General features: G+C 35.1%; 1 long non-coding RNA gene across 3 annotated transcripts in view; it reads left to right on the plus strand.

Moving 5' to 3' along the window:
- Positions 1-1,581: 1,581 nt before the first annotated feature.
- Positions 1,582-16,637, plus strand: part of LOC131031445 (uncharacterized) — a 71,381-nt gene continuing 56,325 nt past the window's right edge. Inside the window, exons 1-4 of one of the 3 annotated variants that reach the window (XR_009359264.1) lie at positions 1,582-1,813; positions 7,171-7,545; positions 8,501-8,581; positions 8,799-8,961. This is a non-coding gene — a long non-coding RNA (uncharacterized LOC131031445). Of the gene's footprint in view, positions 1,814-5,421; positions 7,546-8,500; positions 8,582-8,798; positions 8,962-16,637 lie in introns of those variants that run through there. The other 2 variants (XR_009359263.1, XR_009359262.1) reach the window with 2 other exon arrangements.

A 16,637-nucleotide genomic window follows, 5' to 3' on the forward strand; every position in this document is an offset into this window, starting at 1 on the left:
GTTACATTGAACATAATTTTTCACCAACATGGGGGGTGAACCTACCCAAGTCAATTTTCATAACATCCTTTCAAATTTAGGGAATACTAATGCAACACTAACATATTGTCAATTCTTTGTGTTATAGTACCTACCTTTTAGATCATGAACAAGATACATTATGTTCATTAATATATCTATTTGCAATAAATGACTTGGTTGCGTTACATAACAATCAAATGTCGAGATCAAAGGCCACACCTTTAAAATGATGTGTTGCTAATCAAATAAGGGGCGACAAAGAAAATTCAAATCTAAATGATGAACAAGTTGATACAAAGATGTTGCACTTGATACCATATTATGCTAAAATTATAATCTGTTGGTTGTAACTAAACTCTTTAATGACGCATTAGGAAAAAACTTATGCTATTGTTTACAATAAATCAAAGCCCACCACATGATACACAACTCTTTGTTGGCATGACATTCAAATATCACTTTAAACAAATTGCCTTAAATATGGCCTCTATACTATCAATCAATAAAAATGAGCATCAATCAACATTGGAACAACAATTTGTCAATGTCTTATCTTCACAATGGTGTCACAAGTTTGAATATTGCCTAAACTATGTATCTCCCCTACGTTCCCTTTCTAACAATATTCCCACACATAAAACAATATGCATGATATCCTTTAGACAAAAAAAAGAGGAAATGTTGATGCAAAATTCTTGAAATCTATTTTCTTACCCTCATCATATAGTGTACAAGAATATTTTTTTAATATTAAGAAAAACCAAAGAACTTCAACCTTTTTTCCCCCTAATACTAGTGATATTAAATAAATAATTCTCATGGGTAACCATAAACAAAACACTTCTCTTGAAATTCTACATTTTCTTCTAAAATAAGTTATTGACAAATTTGTTGAACGATTAGATGTAATTGCTAATCTATTTAATTATTTCTTATATTTTATTTATTAAATACATGTTTATTTTTTCATGTATGTATGTATGTATATATAAATCTCTAGAAATTATTACACATCAAAAAAATTATTTTTAATATTTAATACATTCTTTACTATTCTTTGCACTGTGCAATCTCACTCCAATTTTCTCTTACTCCAATCAATCTTTTTATCCATCATCATCCGAAATTTCCTCTTAAAACAATAAAATAAATTCTTATCAACTAAACTATTTTTAGATCTTTTGAGCCAACTTTGACTATAGAACATAAGCATGGTGCTATATATTAAATATAATGATATTAACATTGTATTTGGAATTAAATTCATGAAATTTCCACATTCCATAATGATTTGTTTTTAATTCTTTTGGATTTGACAACATCAAAATCTACACAATCAGAAGAATTAGAAACAAATCTTTGTATTTGGAAGTTATGGTATCTTTGACCTTAAAACTTTCCTAGCATTTGAATTGTTATATTCCCATTTCCTTTACACCTCCCTTGTGAACTGCAAAATAAAAGTAAAAAAGAATGAAACTTGAAATATTTATTTTGACACCGATTTTTTCACGGGTCGCTCCCGCCGTAGAAAGACAATGATTTTTTTCGAAAAACATGTCGTCCAAATCCAACTGAACGGTTACTTTGAACGTGCGAGGATGAAACATTACCGTTGGCAGGAGCGGAAAGGAAGGGGCAAAGGCAAAGTAGAGGACGTGATAGCGGAGGAAGGAGAGAGGCAGAGCAGAGGCGGTAATAGAGAAGGAACGAGAGACGCAGAGCAATAATGGAGGAGCCAGTGAAGCAGAGCTGAGAAGAAATGGGAGAGGAAGAATTTCTCTTCTTCCAGGTAATGTACATCTGTTTTTTAATATTTATTATCTCATATTTCTTGCAATAGCAAAAATGCCATATATAGACTTTGTTTAGTTATTTTCTTTATACTTCCTGCTGGGGCATTATGATATGTTGAAAAACTTTTCGTGGTGCTTCCTCATGCTTCGCATTCGTTTTAGGAATCTACCATTGCCCGTCTTTGTCATCATCAATTTCCTTGGGTTATGAACTAGTCATCTCTCATTTATCAAGTTCCAGCTTCTCAAATAAGCATTGGCTTAGACAATAAAGTTAGGGCTACACAGGACAAGGAGGATTTCCAGGTTGTCTGTCATCTGGCGGTCTTTGAAAGGTTGTTGCTGTCCGACTGAGATGTTATTGTTATCCACTAACATGGAACGAAGCGTTTTCTGGATTTCGACCCCATGCAAAATAAGAAAAATAACTTAAGAGCATCATGTTTTTTTTAATGACGGATCACTTTGATGTTAACTTTCGTTGTTGTTGTTGCGGCAATATTTTCAAGTAATTTGGGCCTTTCTAATGAATGTTTGAACAATACAAATCTATGTTTACAATTCTCATAAGTTTCATTTAGAATAATGGTTATTTGCCAATGTTAGCTAGAAATTTACCCTACATTTAACTTGAAGTTCAAATCTGAGCTATACTGTTAATTTAGTCACCAGTGTTGTTTTATGAGTGACTAGCTTGATAACAAAGACCAAATGACTATATAAAATATTAGACAAGATTACTAAATGACAGAAAACAACATTATGTTTGAGTTGCTTCAGCTTTTGTGAACATGTTTTTATGTTTTTGAGTCTTCGACAAATGTAGGTATGCAAATGTGGGGTTGTTTGAAAAGCGTAAGGAAATTTGCATGAATAATTCTGTTTGTGTAGGCTTTGGTTACATATTTATAGGGACAAAACTATGTTAATTCAAGTCTCTTACTTATCAGCAGGTCTTTGGCTCATCCTTCTAGTTTATTTGCATCTACATCTGTAATTTCTATAGGTTCATCCTCATCCTAGGCATCTAACTTATTGGATTTTGAGTCTAGAATCTTAGCATGTTCATTCTTGTACTTAGATTTATTGCTTTTACAGTTAGGTATTGGCTTAGGTGAAAGAACAAGAAGGTTGAATTCATTGGAAAGAAGATTAGCTATTACCATAAACTTGCATCATTTACATAGCAAAGGAATGTCTCGTGGAAAATGATGACAAGTATTTTATCGTAACATAGGAAAAAAAAACAAATCTGAAATATGATCATCATTTTCATACTTTAGGCTACAAACTAGGAACTCAACCTCTTTTGCTGAAATAAGAATTGTGGAGATACCTTCAACACTTGTGAATCAAAATATTTTGTTCTAATGCATGTCCTTCCACGATGCTATTTTGAAGATCAATCAATGGCTCACCCTTTGACATGAATTGGCATATCCTCCTCCATCTTCTACCCTTCACTTCTAACAAGTGATACCTTTTCCCCACTATTTTGTTGACATATGCAATCATTAGAATCTTCTTCTGTAAAAAAAATATTTACCTTCAACTTGCTTGTTGGGTCCCTTTTGCTCTGCTCCATGATGTCTCGTGGCTTTGAATTTGATTGTTCCTCTTGCTTCCTAATTACTTCGATAGCTTCTTCTTGTGGTTTTGAATTTGATTTCCTCCTTTCTTCTTCCTCTCTTTGCCCCCTTCTTTGTCATTAATCTACAATAGTTTACAAAAATGATATGTTTTTTTGATGCTGGATCAAGACTCATGTAGGCATTCAAGTCACTTGCAGCTGGGTTTGGCTCCTCTTCTTCCTGTGGTGACTCCAGTCTAGGCAAAAATGTAGTATGGAAGGGTCTGGGTGTTGATCCAATTGGATTCTTGCTATTATATGTTGTGATTTCCAACAGCATTCCAATTCAAATTACTCCCTTTTCCTTCATAATTGTGTAGGCTTGGTGGAGTTGTTAGTATTAATTATGTTCCAAATTATTTGCATGAACATTTGTGTCATTTGTTCCTGTTTTTCGCGTGAAAGCCTTCCAATCCTCCTCCTGATCTGCCATCTTCTTCTTACCTCTGCGGCCAATTCCAATGGTAACCTCTTGTGTTGCTGCCTCTAATCTTCTTCTTTCTCTCTCTAAGGTTCTCTGATCTCATTGTCTTAACTGCATAAACAAAATTAATCCTGTAGGTGAGTAGGACTGCTTGCTTTGATGCCAATGTGATGTCCCTAGGTAATTTGCAGCAAAGCCCACTAATAGATCTTCAGGGAATGACAAAACTTCCTAAAACTGATTTGGCAATCTCACACTAGACTCCGTCCATTCTTGGTCTCCTTTTTGTACCGTATAGCAAGCTGAAAACTCATAAAGATAAAGCAAAAGAAGATATGATGGTGGGCCCTGCCACTCTCAGTCTTTTCCCTTCTAAGTATGGTAGTGGTTTTGTGTCCTATTGTGTGGAACCTTTCAAAGCTAGTTTGTCTTTATCAAAAGCTGTGATTGCATATTAAATTATATCAATTAAATAACAACAGATAATCCATCCAATTTCGTACAGTGGCAACTATCATTTCATCCAATCAGAGTTACAACCTTTTTTTAATACAAATATGCAAAATGTTATTCAGCAGCACTCCAAGTAGCACTTGATTTATGTGAATATGGGATATGGGCAATGCCATTATACAAATTTGATAACAAACCTCCCAACACATTCTTAAAACTAAAATACACCAAACCCTATACTTTCAACATCTTAACAATTTTCTTACAAATCCAAATTCTTCAACACAATAGCGATTCCTTAGTAGAACCGCACGAATGAGTGAGGTTTTCGTCTTTAAGCTTGTAATGGAAATTGAAGGGTTTTTCTCCTTCAATCACTTGCACACCAAGGGTCCTTGAATGCTCCAAAATTCCTAATTGGAAGGAAAGTGAAACTGACATAATTGGATGATTTTCTTTATGCTCTTGCCTCCTTTTTATAGTTGTCTTTTCATTTTTATTTTTTTTATTACATTGGATTTATAATAATATAAAGTGGTTGGGCCCAATTTTACTAATTTTTAATTCTAAAAATGGGGATATGAATGATAGATTTGGGGTGTAGTTGGCTAATATGATAGATAAGAGGTACATTATGTGGAAGGACAATACATTAAGAAAACAAATAAGAGAAGTTCCATGCAGTTGAGCAAATAGACTTGGTTGCATAAAGCCCATACCAATATATTAGCACCGTTATGCATGAAGCTCTAGCCTTCAAGGTTAAGAATGGGAGACAATAGAGCATTGCCCTCGGCCATGGAAACTCTTGCAACTTCAGTTTGTAGCTTTCCAAAATATTATGCGTAAGCCACTCAGCTATGATCCTTATTCATTCTTCCATGTGATTGGCAGCCAAGAGATTGCTCAATGGAGTGTTGATGAGAATGGTGATGATAGTGGTGATCTAGGCCATGATTTGTTGGTAATGCAACGCTCTAAACTGGGACTAAGGCTTTCTTCATGCTATCATTGTGACCTTTCTTCACCTTTCGACTTTGGATTTTTTAAGTAAAGGCGAACGGGGTAGATTTCACATTGACAGTGAGTATGAAAATACAAAATAGAGGTAGAGGTCATGGTGTGAAAGGCTGACAAGAATTATAAGGACCTTTTCTTGAAGTACGAGATTAAAAAGGACCTATATTTTCTTCTTATTTTTTAATCTCTTGTTGTCTAGCTAAACAAACTATATTTTCTTCTTAAGTGCAATGATGATTCTTGTAATTTCACTGAAGCTGTAAATTTTCTTTATTAATACAAACATCGCTAGAAATTGGCTAAGATTAGATCCTTGAATGACCACATAAATTGTCATTTTTGTAACTCATTGTCTTGTAGGCCATTGATACTCTCTTTATGTTGCAGTTTGTTTGATGGACATGTGTTTTGTGTTGCTTGTTGTGCTCTGCACGTCCAAGCCCTATCTCAAATAGGGGCCTTCGTTTTTGAGAGAGGCACTTTGAGGCGCATTCGCAAGTCAAAATCGAACTGTCTGAAGCTCCCGGAAATTAATCCCATGAAACCACACAAAACAAATCTCGACTTTGTCTTTTCGTCCCTAAAATGCTGCTATAATCCCAAAACGCAAATCGCATAGAATTAACCAGGTGTGCAGTGAAGAAGCTGGGTCACAACAACAAAATTTGAAAAACGAGAGGCCGTTTACATATTGCGCCTTTGTAATTGCCGAGAAAAGACCCTAAGCCTGCATAACCCGAGAAAATCCCGACGCTAAAGCATAGTGATAGGGTTCGATTTTCTTCTAAGGTGAAATAAATATTTCTTCCTTGCCAAAATGACTATGAAATCGCCGATAAACTCCCCTTGCATTTGCCTGTAAAATCCCCCTAGAAAATGCGGAAGGTCGAGGGCAAACGTGAAATTGGAAGTTCAAACTTTTTTATGAATCATCTTCCTTGTAGGCAAAATTGCGATTTTTATATAATGCCTTGAATTTGCCGAAAATCTCCCCAAAATAGCCAGGGTCAAAATCAAAGGAAAGTATCGGGTGGCTTTGATGTTGAATGTTCGTATTTTTTTTTAATGATCACCTTATTCCCCGAGAGTGCCCCGAATTCAGGTTAAGATGAGTTGGCACAAATAAAGTAAAGTCAACATTCGCCTCTCCATTTTGCCTTCAATCACCGAAGAAAACATGAGCCTTCTAGGGAGTCGATAAAATATGAAAAGGGGGGTGCGATGAATGTAGGAATTCTAAAATTTAAGATGTTTCTTTTACAAAGGATAGAATACTTAGCATTCTATTCTGTGTTGACTGGAAAGAGTAGCCGTACGATTTCCGCCACATCAACACTGCTGTTGCAATGTATATGTTGTATTGCGCAACTTAGGTTTATATATTTTTTGTTTTCCATTTCAATTTAATTTTAGGCATTATTTGTTCTGCAGTTTTTTGTTTTTTCTGTTTATGTTTGGTCAATAGCTGTGTAATGAAAATAACTATTACATATAAGGAAGATTCTTGCAGACCATCTTGAAAGTTTGCTGTTTCTTGTACATCCATAGTTTCTTAATGGTCTCCTTTTTCGCAATTTCCTTAGCTTTCTTTAAGGTTCTCCATAATTGAGGCTTAGCTCCAAATTTTTATTATAAATGAAGAAATTGAATCAATTACACAAACCTACTACAAATAGTCATTAAACAAGCGCACAAAAATAGTATCTAGCTTTCTGTCTACACATTTTCTTTTCCTGCTCATGATTACTTGGAACCTAATAAATTTATATTTGGTCCTTTGTTGATTAGACTTTCATTCATGATGGTTTTGACATGTGGAAATGAAGAGGATTTTTTGAATTATTGCCTAGCACTCAGGGGTTTAACTTGCCACATGGAGGCCATCTATCTCATGAATTAATGACTGCAAAAAGGGGAGTATCTGCTACATCTGTTTATTTTAAATCCATGCCATATTGTGTAGATGAATCCACAACTGTGCTTATTTTTTGGATACTAGTAATAAATGCAATAAATTTCAAAATTTAGGAATACTCATTGTGATATATCTAATATTGTTTTGTTATTGTATTTGTTTTCTTTTTGGGTGCAATTGTCATTCATTATGAAATGCTTGAGAAGGCTGCTACCCCTTTTAGGCCAAAGCTCATGATTGCTGGTGCCAGTGTATATCCTCAAGACGTTGACTATCCTTACTTTAGGTAAGTATAATAGCTGTGTATTTTCACATATTGTTTGAAGAATGGAACCATTCTTAACTAATTTTCTTCTCTAGAAATCTTTTATTTTCAGGATGGAGACATCTTTTGTAAGTTCATGTTGGATATGAAATATAGCCATGTACAATTGGATGGACTTTTAGGCTTTGCTCAGTAAGGGATTTACTTGTGTAAAGATAGAATATAGAAATTCTTAAAAACTGTGATGAAGTTTGCGTGAATTAATTTGTCGGAAAAACTGTATCAACCAGGCAAATTAGTCAGTTTTGTTTGATTTCTTTTTGATTATCTGTTGATGGTGAAGTCAATTGGATTGGGTATTGGCAATATGTGAGTAAAATTACAAATATAGACCTTTAGGCTTTCTACTGGGACTTCCCTTAGCTCTCGTGGCCTTACTGGTTGCTAATGTTGGTGTTATTCTTTGGATGCTGGAGCAATAAATTTTAGTCTTTACTGATTTTAATGGTTTGAATTTTGATATGTAACATTGTAAACTGCAACCATATATTATTATTGTAAGATTTGTTTGTTATGAACATAGTCTTCTTAACTTCTATTGCAAACGTCAATTAGATAAGACTCTTTTCCTATTACGAAGCATATTCAGCCTATTAAATGGAATTCTTTATGTTTACTGCCTTTTTGACTTTTTGAATTTCTGTTGCAGGGGAGTTGTTATGCCTGCTTGTAATTAACTTTTTGTGATAATTCTTTAACCTTCCACGGTCAATTCCCTTATTCATGTAATTATGATGGGCAATGGACTGATGGAAAATGTCACTTATTTTTAAAAATTTATTGAGAATAACCCGTGCAAGTAAGTTCCTTTGCTGCTTGATGTGAGGTGGTGGCCATGCAAGATGTCACTGCTATCATTTGTATAAGTGTGAATGTCTGAGAGACAGATTATTTATTTCAGGAATTTGCATTGCAGATTGCAATTGATATGGAAGATGTGATTCAACTGGAGTCTTTGATTGCGAATTGGGTTGTATGGGGACTGACTTTTCAACTGGTGTGATCCATTCATTTCTATTTTTTTTCATGACTACTTCCTGTTTAGCATGATCTCTGCCAAATTGTGCATTTACCAGTTAAACCATGTCTTTTATTTTGTGCCAATAAAGTTTTTACAATTTCCAATTAACACTGCCCTCTTTTTCTTACATGAAAAAATTTAGAGCTTTGACAAATTGTGTACATGTTTGTGATAATGGTGTTTGTGAGTATAGGTCCTTGGATGTCTGGAGATGTTATGGTTTGGGTTGTAGGAGGTCAACACTGCTCCAAGTGAACCAACAATTCTGTAGCAATTGTTGTTATGCCACATCATAACAGGCTGGTTCCAAGTAGCCTCGTGTTGTTTGTACAGCAGCAAAGCATGTGCCTTGCTGGGTGAGATTCCACATTTCTTTCCAATTTCTTTACTTGATGTGTTGAGAAGGAGTTTCTTTATGTATAAAATGCTCTTCTTGAGATTTAGCTGAATATTGAGAAATATGGAACAAATATGCTACCTAAAAATATCTGATATAGATGTCAATATGTAAATGTATTTCACTTTTTAAAACAAAAATTCATAGGATTTTCATACCAAAATTATTATTAACCACATAGTTTGCAAAGCTCAACATAAGTCCTTTTCTGTGCATGGTGAAATAACAGGTATGGGAAAGAATACAAGGAATTCATAGTCTTGAAGGTTTTAAAAATTACACGTTCTATTGAATCTCTAACCATGAAAATCAATTGAAATTAATTATTCAATGGTTTTTTTTAGTTAGTTCTATTAATGGGGTCCCTCCCAGAGACTACAAATTGGATACGACTTAAGAAACAAGAAATTGCATTAACTCTTAACCAAGGCATAGCAGGGCTAAAATGAGATAAGGAAAGCATTGACAAACTAACCTAGATGCTTACATAGAGAAATAACAACCATACTTTCAGAACCCCTTAAGGATAAAAACATCAGTGCAACAAATATGATTCCATTGCACACCATATCTTGCAAAATTAGGGTAATTGCAACATGCCCCATCTAGCCATATTAGTGGAAGGAACAGTCAGTCATCTGTCATTAGCATGACTATATGTCCCATTTCTTTAGAAATCAATGAACTCCACTGATGGAACATTTGAACCAACTGCAGTGTCTAGCCCATTAAGTTTGAACCCTTTTATAATTTTTGCTTTTCTGATTCACCTGGGCCCTAACCATGGAAATCAATTGAAATTAATAATTCAATAGGTTTTTTTCTTAAGGTATTAAATGGGTTCTATCAACGGGGTAGCTCCCCAGAGATTGAATCTGCATGCAACTTAAAAACTGAGAAACTGCATGAATTGCCCTTACCTAGGGCATAGCGGAGCTCAAATTAGATAAGAAAACCATTAGCAGACTAACCTAGATGCCTACATGGAGAAAAGACACATAATTTCAAAACCCTCACAGATATAAACAACACATCAAATATGATACTGTTGCACAACATATCTTGTAGAATTAGGGCAAAATTGTGACGCACCCAATCTAACCATGCTAGTGAAAGGAGGAGCAGTCAGTAAGCATGAGTATATACTCCATTTTTGGAGACATCAATGAACTCCACTGATGGAACAATTGAACCATCTGCAATATCCAGCCTATTAAAATCTAAACCCTTTTATAATTGCTGCCCTTTTGACTGCCCTAACAAGCCCACATTTTTCTAAACAACATTATGTAACCACTTGTTATTTTTATAATCTCATTATGTTGTGGAATTACCATTTGTTTCAAGACCATACAAAGGTCTTGAGAAAAATTCTTAGATTTCTTAAGTCTGAACATCCACCATTAATGCCTGGACTGTCTCATCCATGGTCCTTATATCAACCTCCAAATCATTCATAGGTGGCTTGACCTTCACCTTTATTAATGGAGAATTGGGCTTCTAACCCACCATCTCTTCTCGTGCCTTCCTCATTTGAAGCTAAGTGAATCAGAAGATCCAATACATTTTTTCTGATTGCCTCATCAGACGCTGTCATCTTTAGTTTCTTTAGGAAATCATATATTTTTTCCCCCTCAAACACATCCTACCATTGCCCTATAAACCATTGTAACCCAAGATAACTTTGACTATTGTTAGATTCCCTGAATTATTGTAGTTAAATTGTTCTTGAACCTGTGATCCAATATCTTATTGTCCTTGAATGGGTCACGAGAGCATTCAACACTCACCATTAACATTGAAGCAGCAAAGGAACCTAAACAACCTTTAGGAAAAATTAGAGCCAAGACCAACCAAAAATAGCATTACAAGCGTATGCCAACATAATACCCAACCTTCTCCTCATTAAGAATTTAAGATGCATGCATCATGCTAGCTCCTCATTTATTAATTGCTTAGCCATGAAATATGTGTGACAAGATATATCCACCTTAAGCATGACCTTCAATGAATACTTTCATCTCTAGTAGTGTTACAAGACTCAGTCCCTACACAGAATCGATAAGCTGATTTCTGACCCAGAATTGGATTTGGCACTCAGACTTGGCCAAGACTTGACAAATTGAAAAAACCTTGAAATATAGAGATTTTTAAGGATTTAAAACTTTTATCATGCACCTTAAATACACTTTAAATATACAATAAACTAATCAAATAGAAGCTACTTTGATCACATATACAAGTATTCACTGATCACGAGTACAAAAGCGGATTTTGACTGAAGGAAACAACATTTTTAAATATATTAAATATTGTCAAAGTGTTTTAGGTGTACAAAACTTGTAGATTATGATATCCATGGCTTGGAAAACAAAATTCACAATATAAAATCATGAACTATGGTGAAAGGAGCTTGTATCCTCCAACTCATAATTGCTAGCTCTTTGTGGAATCATGTGCTTGTACCTCATACAAGTACAAGCACATGATACAAGTCTACAAATGTTGCTATAGGCTAGGAGAATTTCATAGGATTGGGTTTGACTTAGTAAACGAGAAGTTTAAATGTAATTCAAGTACTCGGAATTTAGTTAGAAAAAAGTTGAAAGTTTAAATGTTGCTATTGTATTCATCATGGCCCAAAATGATTTTCATTATTTATCTTCTAAAATTAGAGTGAGGGTTTGGGGGTGCAGGGGAGTGGGGGTAGCGCCCTTCACAAGTTTGGGGTAGTGTCCCTTGTAAGGCTTTGGGTCAGTGCCTTGGGCATGCTCCCTGTTGTGATACCACATAGATCTTCACGGGGCATGCCATTTTTTATAATTCTATCACTTTTAACTATTCTCCAAACCCTTTAAAGAATTCTAGACTTTCATGCTTTTAAGTTTTAAGTGTTTTTAAAATATCATTCGTTTTTTTTTCTTCTGATTTTTATAGACCTATTTGAGTCTACCCATTAGGACTTGCCGAGTTTGCCAAGTCTAGTAGACTAACTTAGTCTAACTAGATTCGTTGAGTACTTGGGTCATGAGTCTTTGAGCCTCGATTTTGTTGGATTAGCTTGAGACTCACCGAGTCTTGTAAGTTTGTAACTATGATCTCTAGCATTAAGAAAAGCTATGGATAAGATAAACCAACTTGTTTGACATAAAATTTTGTTAAGGGGGACAATCATATTTTAAAGAAGATTGCTAAGGTTAGTTCCATCCTCGTCTTAACGATTTTCATTGTAAGATAGCTCAATTTGATTCACTTAGGTCCATTTGTCAATAAGCTTGTGACCGTATTTTGTTCTTAAATTTTTTCTTTTCCATTTTACAAATTCTTGAAGAATTACTTTGAGCTCCTACTTAGAGTTAAAGTCTCTTGTGTCACATTAACCACAATTTGAGAATCTCATTTGATCTTTACATTTTTATACCCCACAAGGTATAGAGCTTGCATATTCATTACGAGGCTTCCTATTCGGCTTCATTATTGGATTTTACCTCAAAATTTTGAGATCCCAAGCATTAAATTACCATGACCATCTCTTATAACAAAGATAGCCTCTACATGCCCAACCTTCCCTTTCAATGCACCATCAAAGTTAACTTTTACTCCTACCGTTGGCTCTACCAAGATTCATGCCTACTATTAGTTTTCTTGGTAAATAATGCTTGAATGGGAATCCTATAGGCTTTTATTATGGATGTGTAAGTCCAAAATTTATCCCTCCTTATGTCTTATTGTCACATCCCTCCTTATGTCACTTTTAATGCTTTTTACTTACATGCTATTTTGTGATGAATTTACATATAGATGTGGGTTTACGTCAGATGTGTTGATGGCAAAAGGCCGCACTTTCGGTCAACACAGAATAAAATACTGAATGTATCCTATCTTCTTTTCAATAAGGAAATTTCTAATGCTATTTGGATTGATCATAGGAGATAACCTCAAGGTCAATATTGTCAGGTCTTGACTTGCTTGGTATAACTCAGGTTCCATGTGATTTGTTGGTAATCATGAAGGGGAATTTTGCATTTGACAAGCTTGCCTGCATCTGGTATGGCTATCTGATGATACTTTACTTCTCAAGCTGGGGAAAATAAAAGGCAAAGGTATAGGGTTTAGAGCTCCTAGGGACAATGACAGTAACAGTTGGTGCTACAGGTAGACAGATTTCGAATAAAACTATTTCTTGCTCAACTAAAGATAAACTCACAACTCCATAGGAATAGTGCAAGCTCCAAAGGGAATAAAATGATTTTTAGACTATGAATATTTGTTTAGATACCCAATTCCGGTGCAATCAAAACAAACCTTCACAATTGAACTAAGAGCAACGATAGGCTCAAACTAACCATGCGTAGGGACTTACTATCAGCAAGTCTCCAATGGTATGAACATAAATCAAATCAAATAGCCTCACACTTCACCATTAAGATCATTGAACTTTAATCAACTTGATGAAAAGAAACCATGCAAACAATTTAGGGCAAATGGCAAAACACCATGCTTCAATGCTTTATTCATTTGTTTTAATTGCTATTACAACAATTCCTGTCAAACAATTCCTACCCTATTCTAATTCTACTTCTAACTATTGCTACTTTTATTTTCTAAGATTTCAATTGTCTGATTCCTTATAATGAGAGAGGCACTGGTCTTTAATAGATTTTACATTTTGAATCCGTGGCCATGATTCAATCCATTCGATGGCTCTGAATTGCCTTCTAGACATCCTGACAACTTTTGATTAATGGCCCCAACAACCTCCAACCACCTTTTCAGCTACCTTCAACTATTTTCAATTAACTCCACTAGAAGACAAAAGTTCATGGGTCTCAAGGCACAAAAAGGTTAAATTTGGTAGCTAGGGAAATAACTAACTTTTTGGCCCTCTCTTGAATTGCATTAAATTAGGGCCAAAAGTAGTCATTTTACAATAAAATAATTGCCATTACAATAAATTTATTTTTTTGTCATCTCCAACTGTCCTTTTTTTGTTTTTGCATACTCCTATAGCACTCTGTGTTTGCCACTACCTTTCAGGCCCCCAGGAATGACACTAATTGGCCTTGCAACACACTGCCCTGTGATCATGACTTTGATCTTGTGCATTACATCTTCATCCTCTGACTTGATCATGATCATATCTTTAATTTGTGCATTGGGTTTCCTCTTGTCACTTTGTTGGTGGTATCCATCTTTGTGATCATGTCCATCACTTAGGCTTTCTGTGGTGTATTATCCATCTTGCATAGACAAGCGATTCGAAGATCAATCACATTTGTATGGGGATCCATTACTCACCACTCCCACCTTGATCGTTATCACACTATTGAAGACTTTTCCCTTGCAACATCTTAATCTTATTGAACATTATTCAATAATCACACCCCATGAAGACCTAGGAAGGTCATTTTGGGACTAGAGGGGAGAAAGTCTAGTGCCAAGACAAATTTGGGGACTAGAACATCTTGGAGAACAATGTCTATTTTGTTCCAGGCTGTGACCACTGAGCTTTGAGGGCTCCTCTAAAGTTTGGGGAACAAATTTGGTGTTAGGGGCATGCATAGGAAACCTAGTTCTGTTTTTCAGTGTGGTCACCACTTCGGGCCGAACTTCGGCACAGGGAAGTCCTTTAGGAAACTTAGTCTGTCCCTGCATGTCACCACTGAATTGGTGAGGAAAGGCAAACTTCGGCCTAAAGTTTGGCACAGGGAAGGCTAACAGAAACAAGAGCTGATCTGATCCAGTCTACAAATGTTAAAAAGAACAAGACACAGCCTGAATTTGTGAAAATGTCAAACTTTGCTTGGTGTAAGGTGAACTTCAGCCATAAGTTCAGCCTTTTCTTCGGCTTGGGGAAGCACCTTAGGAACAACGTTTGTTACCTTTTCTCTAGCAAGCACCAAAGTTTGGGAGGATTAGATGAACTTCAGCCTTTTCTTCAGCCTTGGAAGCATCTTTGAGAAAAGACATAATTTGACTTTCGAGCTTAAAAAACATTAAATTTTGAGTTGCCTTTGTTCCAATCCGGCTCGGAACTGCCTTGGCTTGGGCTCAAAATGGAACCTATTGAATAATTTTAGCACACAAAATGTTTTAAGCAACAATTCTTATTCCTTTTCCAAAGCCAATCATCGAACTTTGCAGAGTGGAGGGTACAGTTTTTTCCGCTTGATAAGAACCAGTCCTTGAACAATTCTAGAGTGGGATCCTATCTCACTTGTTTAATTTGAGGTTGTCATGAGTCTTAGTGTTTTCATTATATAGCAATCTCTAGATTTGACCCCTTTTAATAATCTTTATACTCCTCATTTTCAACACTCCTCCCTAGATTAGTCACCAACTATTTCAATTATCTATTTTGCGACCTTTTGGCCACACTTGATTTATTGTTGAAATTGTCGACATTTTATGATTTAATGTTGAATTTGAGGACTTTTCCTCTTAAGTTTTCTTTTAATATGATTCTGTCTATTCCAAATGTTTGATGTCGCTGGTGTTGTGTTGTGTTGTGTTAGGTGTTCTCTATCATGTTCACCATGATTGTTGATAAAATGGTCAAGGGGAGTAGATTGCAAAGATCTTTCCAGTATTTTATGTGTATTAAATATCATGATTCAATTATGACTTAAAATTCTTATGAAATGTTTGGCATAGATTGGCATGTGTGTTGCTCTGAATGTTTGACAAGTTGTGTGATGCATTGTTGTGATATTCACGGGATGATGTAAATGTTCTACATGGTAGACTTTGAATTTGTGCTTATGTATTGAACTCAATATATATATTAATATTGGTTGCATTTGAGTTTGTATGAATAAGACATCAATGTTAAGAATTTTTTGTTATAAGAATGATGTGACAAGATACCCATGATGCCTAGGTTAGTGACGAGATGGGCATGGTGCCTAGGTGATTTGAGAATATGCATGGATGACTTATTGACACACATATGCATCACTAGTGAAGGGGTATGTATGAACAATTTATTCACACACACACACACACACACACACACACACACACACACACACACACACACACACACACACACACACACACACACACATAAGTAGTGATCTAGTCTTAAGCTAATATTAGATTGGAGATTGTAGTCCTTATATGCTCATTGATTTCGTAAAAATGTTGAACATCAAAAACGACCTTTCTATAAGGTGTTGATATTTGTGCAAGAGTCAACTCATGAAACTGCCAGGGTATGTTAAGCACAGGTATGTATGCGCATGAATATGATTTTGAAGTTATGGTAAGACATTTGGAAATTGTTTTTGTTTATTTAAGCATTGAGATATGTAAATCTTATTTGGATAAGGAGAAAAGCATGAATCCTTGTTTTAAAATATTAAGGTTCTAGTGATATTTCTTTAAATGCTATGGATAGGATGACACCATGGCAAGGAAAAGGAACAATGTCGGAAACAATTAATCTAGTTTGTGAATGAAAGGGTAGAAATGAAGTTCACCTACTCTCTTTTGTTTTCTTCAATTGAATAGATTAATTTTGATAAATGACGTGTAACCATTAGAAAGTACTACAGGAGATTAGGGTGATGATAGAGATCATTATTACGATTTAGTTTTATATATTTTTATTGCATTAGTAAGAGTTACTATGAC

The sequence above is a fragment of the Cryptomeria japonica genome, chromosome 10 (assembly GCF_030272615.1).
Source record: "Cryptomeria japonica chromosome 10, Sugi_1.0, whole genome shotgun sequence".
NCBI lineage: Eukaryota > Viridiplantae > Streptophyta > Pinopsida > Cupressales > Cupressaceae > Cryptomeria > Cryptomeria japonica.